We start from the raw sequence: 10428 nt of genomic DNA, 5'->3' as shown, positions 1-10428 counted from the left end.
TATAATGTCAATCTTCATCTCTTTACATTCTTTGTTTTGAAATCTAGTATGTCTGATATAAGCATGGCTGTTCTGGCTCTCTTTTGACATCCGTTAGCATGATAGGCAGTTCTTCATCCTCTCACTTTCTTTTCCTTTAATTTTGATGTTTATTTATTTTTGAGATAATAATAATTTTGATGATGATTTATTTTTGAGAAAGAGAGAGAGAGAGAAGGGACAGAGAGAGAGGGAGACAGAGAATCCAAAGCAGCCTCCTCACTGTCAGCACAAAGTTGACTCAATCCCATGAACCATGAGATCATGACCTGAGCCAAAAGTGGGACGCTCAACCTGTGGAACCAGCCAGGCGTCCATCCATCCCCTCATTTTCAATTCGCAGGTGTCGTTAGGTCTAAAATGTGTCTCTTGGAAGCAGCATATATATGGATACTGTTTTTTTTTTATTAATTCTGATACCCTATGTCTTTTGATTGGAGCATTTAGTGCATTTACAGAGCGATTATTGAAAGATGAATTTAGTGTCATTGTGTTGCCTGTAGTGTTGGTGTTTCTGATGATGTTCTCTGGTCCTTTCTACTCTTTGTTGCTTTGGCCTTCTTCTCTCTCCCTCCCCTTCCCACTCCCCCTCCTCCTTCTTCTTCTTCTTCTTCTTCTTCTCCTCCTCCTCCTCCTCCCCCTCCCCCTCCTTCTCCTTCTCCTTCTAATTCCCCTTCTTTTTCTTCTTCTTCTTCTTCTTCTTCTTCTTCTTCTTCTTCCTCTTCTTCTCCTTCCTCCACTCAGAGTCTCCCCCTTAAAATTTCTCACAGGGTTGGTTTAGTGGTCACAAATTCTTTTAGCTTTTGTTTCCCAGGTTGACTCTTTATCTCTCCTTACATTCTGAATGACAGCCTTCCTGGAGGAAGGATTCTTGGCTACATATTTTTCCCATTCAGCCCATTGTGTGTATCCTGACACTCCTTTCTGGCCTTCCAAATTTCTGTGGACAGATCTGCTGCGACCTTGATCTGTCTTCCCTTAGAGGTTAAAGACCTTTTCCCCATGCTGCTCTCATGACTCTTTTTCTGTGTTATTTTGTGAATTTGGCTATGATATGCCTTGGTAATGGTCATTTTTTGTTTAAGCTAATTTGTGATCTCTGTCCTTTTGGATTTTGATGTCTGTGACCTTCCCTAGATTAGGGAACTTTTCAGCTATAATTTGCTCACATAAACGTTCTCCCCCTTTTTCTCTCTTTTCATCTTCTGGGATGCCCATGATATGAACATATTCCTCTTTGTAAGTCCCTGAGTTCTCTAAATCCTGTTTTGTGATCTTTTGCCTTTGTTTTTCTCTTTTTTTCAGCATTATTATTTTCCAGAATTTTATCTTCCATAACACTGATTGTGCTCTGTTTCATCCATCCTCACTGTCATGGCATCCACTCAAGATTGTATCTCAGTTATAGCATTTACAATTTGGGTCTGACTAGATTTTAGGTCTTTTATCTCTGCATAAAGGGATTCTCAGGTGTCTTCTATGTTTTTTTAACCTCAGCTAGTATTCTTGGAATCATGGTTTTAAATTCTAATCTAGACATCTTACTTATATCTGAATTGATTAAATCCCTGCCCATAATTTCTCCTTGTTCTTTCTTTTGGGGTGGACTTCTCCATTTTATCACTTTGGAGGAAAAAATAATAATAAATTAAAATTTAAAAAAATTTTAAAAATAAACATATAAAGGAAGCTAGATGCTAGATGGGTTTTGGTCTGCTTGATGAGAGATGCTTGATGGAAAAGAGAAAAAAGAGAAAAGAAAAACAGTTTACAAATTTACAATATTTTTTAAAAATTAAAATTATACAAAATGAAGAAAATAAAATAGGGTAAAAAGTTTTGCTTTTTTTTTTATCCAAGAAAGAAAAGAAATAAAAACAGCAAAAACCGGAGCAAACAAAAGAACAAACGAACAAGGAAACAAAATGAAACTGAATGAAGCTAGATCCAGTTTGTCCTAGAACTGAAACTTTGTAGCACAATATGGTCCCCAGATTCAGCAGATGGAAGGAGTTTGTGCTGTTCTGGGGAATGTGCCCAGAGGTTGCAGATGGATAGGGCTCTGTGTAATGGCTCCATTCTCCATTTGGTGGTGCTACTTTGCTCACTGGGGTGGGTAAGTGTGGGTTTGCTAAAGGCTAAAATGGCTTCATCCTGCTCTCTAGTCTCTTGAGCAGAAAAATTTCACACCCTCTTAGATGTGCAACCTATCACCCCTCATTTGTCTCAGGCCTCTGTCCATTCCCCACCTTTACACTGTCTGTGTTTATTATATTTATTTTGAGAGACAGAGAGAGAGAGAGAGTGTGAGTGGGGGAGGGGCAGAGGGAGAGATGGAGACACAGAATCTGAAGCAGGAGTCAGGCTGTCAACTGTCAACACAGACCCCGATATGGGGTCAAACCCATGCAACATGAGATCATGACCTGAGCCGACATTGGAATGCTTAACCAACTGAGCCACCCATTTCCCAAAGCTTGAGCTCTTCAAAGCATTAAGAGCACTCAGCACTTCAAGAAGACACATGTGTTAGTATAAATTGATCATGGAATAAGTTAGATTGATAAGTTAGATTAGCTGCAAGAAACCAAGGCCTAGCCAGAATAAACCAATAATAATAATAATAACAACAATAATAATTAACCAATGTGGACTTCTTTTTCATCTTCTATGACCTTAATATCTTGGCTTTATGACTAGTGAGCATATTCTGCCTGGTGTCCACAATCTGGAAAATGTACTTGTCAGGGTGCAACTTTTGGCCAAACAAAAAGACTGAAGAACATTCTCCCTGTGTCTGTCTATGCCTCTGTCTCTCTCTTGCTCCAGATGGGCCTGCTGTTGGGGGAGATAGTCATGAGAGTTTCCAGACTATAGGAAACTTCTGTCACCGCAACCTTCAAGTTTGTTAGTGCTGGAAAGTCTGTTCAAGAAGCACCAGTCCAGTGTCCCAGTTTAGTGGGCCTGTGACACCATTGTGTCATAATTACCCATGAGACTGGGAACGCCATTTTCACTACAGCCTCCTTACCACCTGTGCAAAAAAGGTTTTTGCTTTCTTAGACTAATTTAGGAGTAAACTTTTGGATTGTTGGCCAACCCAATCAGGTGTAAGCCAGGAGCATGGGTGGTGAAAGAATTCACCCAAGCAGAGCAAAGGAGATAGAAATTTAGGGAATACACTGTAAGGGAGCAGCAAGCAGGACAGCAAAGCAGAGATGGTCTCCCAGGAGGCAGTGGTGGGGGGCTGTAGTCAAGAGGGGAAGGTAAGGAGGTGTGAAATATTTGGTTTTTTTTTTCCTTTTTTGGTACCTGTGTCTGGGTAGGAGTCAGCTAGGGCTTATAGATATTTTGAGGTGACTTGTCTAATGGGCCTGTTTGCATCCAGCCCACTCGTCACTGTGGGACCTTCTACCATACTCAGGTGACCATTGCTCAAGCCTGTCACCTAAAACTGGCCTCTATGTTCCCGCTTGCTAGATCAACAATGACAAATCCTTGGTATTTGGGCAGAGGTCTCATCTTCAGTAGCGGCTCATGTTGAACAGTGGGGGTGTGCTGTCCATACATAAACTTGTCTGTCCGTCTGGGGTTCTGTGCAGTTATAGACCAGAGCATGGTATTATACTAACGTGCTGACAGGTGATTTGAGTGAAATGCCTTGGTGGCCTGGTCCATGGCATTTAGGAGAAGGGGATCCTCTGGTGCTCCAGGCTGAAATCCTTGTTGAACCATTATTCATATATGGAATTCTTGCATTCTGGAGGACACAAAGTTAAAAAGTGGATTGAACTGGGCGGGGGGTGGGGGCAACAATTAGGCATATGCGTATTGAAGCCACAGGTCCTAAGAGAGAAAGAAGGCAGTGTAGCCATGACCAGGTTTCTTTCCAGGAAAACCATCCTTATGTTGCCCAGTCCCAGGGGGAGGAAGGTCGTTCAATCAAACCGTAGACTTTTTTATGTTCCCTGATAGACCCAAAAGCAACATTGTTCCTTTAGCAGGACACAGATACACTCTGGGCTTCAGCTAGGACATCTAAACTCAGTCGTTTCTGCAAAACAACTGTGACTAAAATTTCCAACTGAGGTTGTAAAATTATAATGAATCTACCTATTGTAGACCCTGAGGCTTGTGTATTGGGCTGTATTCCCTCACCAGTGTGCAATCCTAGGATGCCTGTGCTGTCTCAGGCAATAACACTCCTTCCTCCTCAAAGACAGGTGTTCCCACAGTGGAGTGTCCCATACACAAGCGTCCACTGAAGCTTCTCAATAAAAGAGATGCAGGGGTTCTTGTCTCACTTCCTCGTTATCTGAATCACTGTGGGTAACGATAGCTGCTCCCACTGCCATGATATATAGCACAGTAATAGTCAGCCTCATCCTCAGGTTGCAGCCCAGAGATGAGCAGAAGCCCAGCATTGGCCGAGGCATCTTTGGACCCAGAGAAGCAGCTGGGGACGCCAGGGCCCTGGTGCTTATCTGAGTCTGAGTATTAGTACAGGAGATACCGGGGAGGGCTCCCTGCCATCTGCTGGAACCAGTATATGTTATAGCTTCCAACATTGATGTCCCTGCTCAGGGTGCAGGTGAGTCTGGCTGTGGCTCCCAGAGATGCAGAGAGGGAAGCTGGCTGAGTCACGACAGGCTGGGACAGGGAACCTGCAAATACAGACACAGCAGAAGGAAGACAATGGACAGGGCACATGAGATTAGGGAGCTGAGCCAGAGGGATTTGACTCTGGCTTCGGGCCCACCCTGGTGCCCTGCATCCTGTCCCTACCTGTGCAGTGACAGAGGAGCACGAGGAGGACGGGGATCCAGGCCATGGTGACACACCCCCTTCTTAGGCCCAGAGCTAGGGCTTGTCTGCCCCGGGCCTCTCTTATCCCCTGTGCACAGGCCTCAGACAGGAGGAGCTGCTCATGCAAATGGGACCCACCCCTGCCTCTTCTCCATGTGCACACACAGGGTCTGTGGCCCTTGGACACGGAGACTTCCTGCTGCACTGGGTTCCCCCTGGGTGGGCCTGGAGGCAGCAGCTGTGGGGACCACACACAGGCCAAAGTCCAGGGGTTCCACCAGGCCCTGACGGGACACACCTGCCCTGTCCCCACAGGAAACAAGGGGGCCCAGACCTGGGGCCTCCTGTCAGTGCAGGGCTGGCAGCTGGATCCCCCGTCCTGCAGAAACCCTTAGACATGATCACACAGCAGCCCCTGCTGCTTTCCAGTCAAACGTCTCATTCTTTTCACTTTCTCGTTCTTTCCCACTGCTCCCAATGTTCTCCTTTACCTGCCTCCCTCATGTCTGTGCTTCCACCACGTGAAACAGACCCTTCAGAGAAGGATGGAGGTGCAGCCCTGGTGCACTCTCCCTGAACCAGGTTTTTCCTTGGGCTGGGCTATCGAGGGAGGGACAGGAGCAATCTTGACCCAGGACAGTCTAGGAATCCCGGTGGAGCTGATGACAAGATGCAGGGAACAGAGTTCAGGGGATCTGCCCCCACAGGAGGCTCCTAGGGGGCAGGCTGACTCTGGGTGATGAGTGTGAACAGGAACTTGCTGAGCAGTCACAACCTTCACTGAGGAGGACACATAGATTATGGAAATCTGTGCCTTTCTGGAGCATGGCAGAAAGGACTCCACAAACTCTGATGAGGCTGCTGAGGGTATGGGGACTGAGCAGGGCCCAGGAGTCCAGTAGGACCACTGCGGGGCCATCCTGCAACCTGCCATCCCTGTGCTGGGAGTCTTTTCATTCCAGCTGGGCTTCTCCTGGTCAGTGCTGCTCATTAGAGATTTAGTTCTGCAGGAAGTACTAAGACAGATTTTGGGGCAAAGAGAAGTAGAAGGCAACCCCGGGGGATGGTTGGGGGAAGATGACAGCAGAGAAAACAGGAAGGGTGAAATGGGTTGTGTCCCCAAGTGGGACAGAGGGAGGTAACTGAATGGACCCCATGCTGTGGGAGAGGGAGTGATGGTCCAGAGAGTTAGGTGGCTAGAGGGTGATGCCCACAGAGACAGGAATACCCTGACTGACACAGGGGAAGTCAGGTGGGAGAGCAGATGGAGGGCAGGTGATGGGTCTGTTGTCCCCGTGTCAAACTGAGACCACGGTGTGACATGTTGAGAGGCATGGAAACATCACAGACAACCAGGGCTGCAGCGACGCCTTCTGTCCCCCATAGGAAGGATGTGGGTGTTACAGTATTTGCCTGACTGACGGCTTGGCCTGCATAACTTATTCAGTTGGTCTCCATCAGCAGATTAGTGAATGACAACATGGCTCTTAATGTCATTTGAATAAGCATCTCACAGGGAGCAGGTTGCTGAGGTTGCTGGCTCTGACCATTTGTTGATATATTTAGGTGCTGAACCCCCTCCCCTTCATTATATGTGCAGATGTAGAAAGGAAGCCCAGTCTTGGGGTCACAATGGTGAGATAGACACACACTGGGAGAGATGGGATGGGCACATCGGGATGAACCACTGCACAGCAGAATCAGGCTAGGGAGGCTCCCTTCCCATGGTGGTGTTGACCATCCTCCCCCTCGCTTGCTCCCCTGCTGCTCAGGGCTGAGACATTCTGAGCCCTAGTTGCACTTCTCCATAGATTGAGATCACTGTGGAATGCCACTACCCGGAGACAGCATACAGTGCTAATCTGCCTCATCCTCAAGCTGGCCCCTGTGATGGTGAGGATGGCTTTGTTCCTGGAGATGGACCTGGAGAAGTGATCAAGGACCCGAGACAGGTGATTGTTTATGGTAGATAAGGGGTGGGCACCCCTGCCTGGAGTCTGTTGGTACCAGCCAGGGAAGTTACTGATAGATACTGACCCAGAGCTAGTCACAGGTGAGTGTCACCATGCCTCCTGCAGACACTGACTGTGATGGCTCTTGGATAACCACAGTATGAGAATTGGTTCCTAAAACCAAAAGGAGGCACATGTGTTATTATGAGAGGCAAGGGTCACCCTGAAACCTTGATTTTATGTGCCCTCCAAGAAAGCAGTCTCTTCCCCTGACCTGACCCATAAGCAAGGAACCTGAGAAGAAGCACCATCCAGGCCATGGTGGGGATCCTCACAGGTCTTGCCTCCTCAGGTTCTTGGGTTGGATTGGGGTCTCCTCTGGGCCTTTTCATGCCTGCAGACCTATGAGGAAGAGAGGTGCTTCATGCAAATTAACTTCCTCTCTTTTACTGCCCCTTGGTCACCCTGATGTCCCCTGGGGGAGACCTTGAAAGAGGCATATACTGGGACTACACAGACTCAATGACTGCAGGGAGCCTGGGACACTGAGTGACAGGGTGACATCTTGCCCCGAGTCATCTCCTCCATGTCCCCGGTGGCCTCAGTCCCAAGTTTCTTCCCTGGAAAGGCAGACTGAGGGCATGCATCTGCTTCTCACATCCTGCCCATGCTTCTAGTTCATTCCACATGTACCCCATCCCTGGGAATATTTTCTGCCCTCCCCAGTGAAATGGCCTCTTGTCTCTTTGGAGAAACTTAGTGGTCAGTCCTCCAGAAGTGAGTCCACTGGAAATTTCAAAGCCCGCACTGGGTATGAACAAACAGGGTCTCTTCTGACTCAGTCCTAGTCCCTGTCTCCTGATAGCCACGGGGCAGAAGACCAGAGGTGGGGAGTCTACACCAGAGGCACCCCAGGCTGTGGAAGTCACCCTCATTTGCTCTTGGAAGCCATCTATTATCTGAAGTAGCAACAATATAACTGCTGGTTTTGGGGGGAAGGTAATGATATCACCATTAAATTGTGAGATTTCTCCAAACATCAGGGAAAAAAAGAATCAGAAGGAAAATGGCACTGTCTGAAAACATTGTGTGACCATCCCGAGGCATTATAAAATACCCTTGCCTTGTGTAGTCGCTATGCAGCAGAAAGAACCAAAAGGGTGGCCGGGGAAATGGAAAAACATACAATTTCTGGAGTAATAGGTGAAAGAAAAGCCACAAAATTGGACTTCATCCCACTGTGGAATAAGAAAGCGATCCAATGCTCATCTCTGAATGGTTAGTAGATTGTTTCGTGATACGTATACGGCCATTGCTTTCTTTGCCATCAACTGTGTTCAGAGACTTAACTCACATCAGACGTGAAGATTTATAGTAAATTCGGGGCACCTGGGTGTCTCAATCCGTTAACCATCTGACTTTCGATTTCAGCTCAGGTCATGATCACACAGTTCCTGAGTTCAAGCCCTGCATCGGACTTTCTGCTATCAATGCCAAGCCTGCTTCTGTTCCTCTGTTTCCCTCTCTCTCTGCACCCCCTCAAAATTAATAAATGTCAAAAAAAGATTCATATTAAATCCAATTCTATTAGTCAAAATTATTCTTGAGACAGTGGTTAATGTGTAATTATATGCATCAGATTTCAAGATGAAGAAGAAGACCTAAAACTTAAGAGAAAAGTTATCAGTTCACATCCGTCACTACAAAATGCTGAAGCACATGAGAAGTCACAGAATAATCTGAATCTTATCTGTGACTATTGCAGATAATGGAAGCTGTGTGTATTATGTATTTCATCCAAAATTCCTATATCCAGTGTTTTCCACAACAAAAGTAATATTAAAATGTCATACTACCCAAAACAATATAGATTCAAGGCTTCCTATGAAAATTCCTATGATATTTTTCACAGAAATAGAAAAAAAAGTCCTGACTTTTGTATAGAGGCAGAAAAAGACCTAAAATTGCCCAAGCTATCTTGAGAAAGAAGAATAAATCTGGAGGCACCATACTCCCTGCTTAAATTTATAACAAAGTTCTAGGAATACAAACAGTATGAAACTGGCCTAGAAAGCCACACATAGATAGATGCCACAGAATACAAAGACCAGAAGGTAATGCAAGTTCCCCTTGACCACCAGGGAGCAAGTACACTGAAAACAGGGCCTTTGCAAGGTTCCTAGAGGAGAAGTGACACGGAGTTTGGAGGGGATTCAGATAGGCATATGCATGAATCATACAGCAGGTGACCCAATCGAGATCCTAAGGTTCTCACTGGTGTTCTTGACACAGTCTGGGAGAGAAAGCTGGTATTCTTGGACACCTTGCAATGGGACACGTTGGTACGCATGCCATGGTGGTCAGCATGCATCCACATGGTCAATCTGGGGTAAGAAGCCCAGCCTAAAGACTGTCTCAGCCGCGTCAGGCCACATCTGCCAAGAGCCCCCATGGGAGCTGCCCTCTGCCCTCTGCTGCTTCCTGCATTGGCATGGGTTCCTGGGGCCTGGCTCCTCTGCCATTCCAGATTACCCATTCCCCTTTTGGGTGCTCGGGATGATGAAAAAGCTCTGCAAATGGACATTTGTGGTGGTTACAAAACATTGTGAGTATACTCAGTATCTCTGAATTGCACAATACAGAGTGATTAAAATAATAAATCTTGTTGTGTTTATTCTCATCACTATAAATTATCAGTTCAAAATCAAATTATATGTAAGAAGCTGTACTTATACAAATACCCTTCTTGTCCTGGTATGTGTTACCCTATTCTAATTCATCGTCATCAGTAAAACTTGACAGTAATTTTTAAAATTATTTTTCTTGTAAATTCCACATATAAATGAGATCATATAGCATTTTTTCTTTCTCTGTAGGGCTTATTCCTCCTAGGGTAATATCTGGCAGGTTCGTCCATGTTGTCACAGATGGAAGAACTTCCTTCGGGAAAGACACAGGGCTGGACTTCTTTGTGCACAGATAGGGGACATCCTGCACTGTCGCCCCACAGCCTCCCTGCTGCTTGGATCACTGATGAGCCCTGATGTCACAGGAGAAGAGAGGAGGACAGAGTCAGGGCCTGGGAGTTCATGAAACCAGCCACAGGGGTACCCAAAGTCCCTGATGGTGTCCGCTTTGGTAAATTCACATCTGTGGGATATACTTCCCACCTTCCCAAGAGCAGACCCAGCATTTTGTAGCAATTAAGGAGCGCTGCATGTTACCTTCATAAGCACTACTGAGAGTTTTGCTGACACCTAAAGTTTCTCCCCTGGCTAATCACCCTACCCTGACATCACAATTTAAGGGGCAAGTAGCTAGCCTGGATGCCCAGCCAGCTCTGTGCCTGCTATTTCTTCTGTTCTGAGTCCTCCCTCGGCACCAATCTTAATTTAGCACATCCTACCTGGAACACACAGCTATTCAGCCAGCTCTGAGCACAGGAACCTGGAGGGAAGGGAGCCTCTGCCCCAACCCCTGGGGGAACAGACTCCACATTCTGGAGGACTGTCCACCTGCCGCGATGGTCCAGACTCTGATCAGAAAACTAAGACAGTGGATGTGTCTTTGTAAAGAGAAAAAGGGCCAGCTCAACACTCTCTGAGTTTTACACTTTAACGACCAGGCAAAA

At 46.3% G+C, this 10428-nt stretch overlaps 1 pseudogene; it reads right to left on the bottom strand.

The window, feature by feature from the left end:
* Positions 1 to 4359: 4359 nt before the first annotated feature.
* On the bottom strand, positions 4360 to 4923 carry LOC125914348 (immunoglobulin lambda variable 5-37-like; annotated as a pseudogene).
* Positions 4924 to 10428: the final 5505 nt, after the last annotated feature.

The sequence above is a fragment of the Panthera uncia genome, assembly GCF_023721935.1.
Source record: "Panthera uncia isolate 11264 chromosome D3 unlocalized genomic scaffold, Puncia_PCG_1.0 HiC_scaffold_8, whole genome shotgun sequence".
In the NCBI taxonomy this organism is placed as follows: Eukaryota; Metazoa; Chordata; class Mammalia; order Carnivora; family Felidae; genus Panthera; species Panthera uncia.
This window is presented reverse-complemented; position numbering and strand designations above follow the sequence as displayed.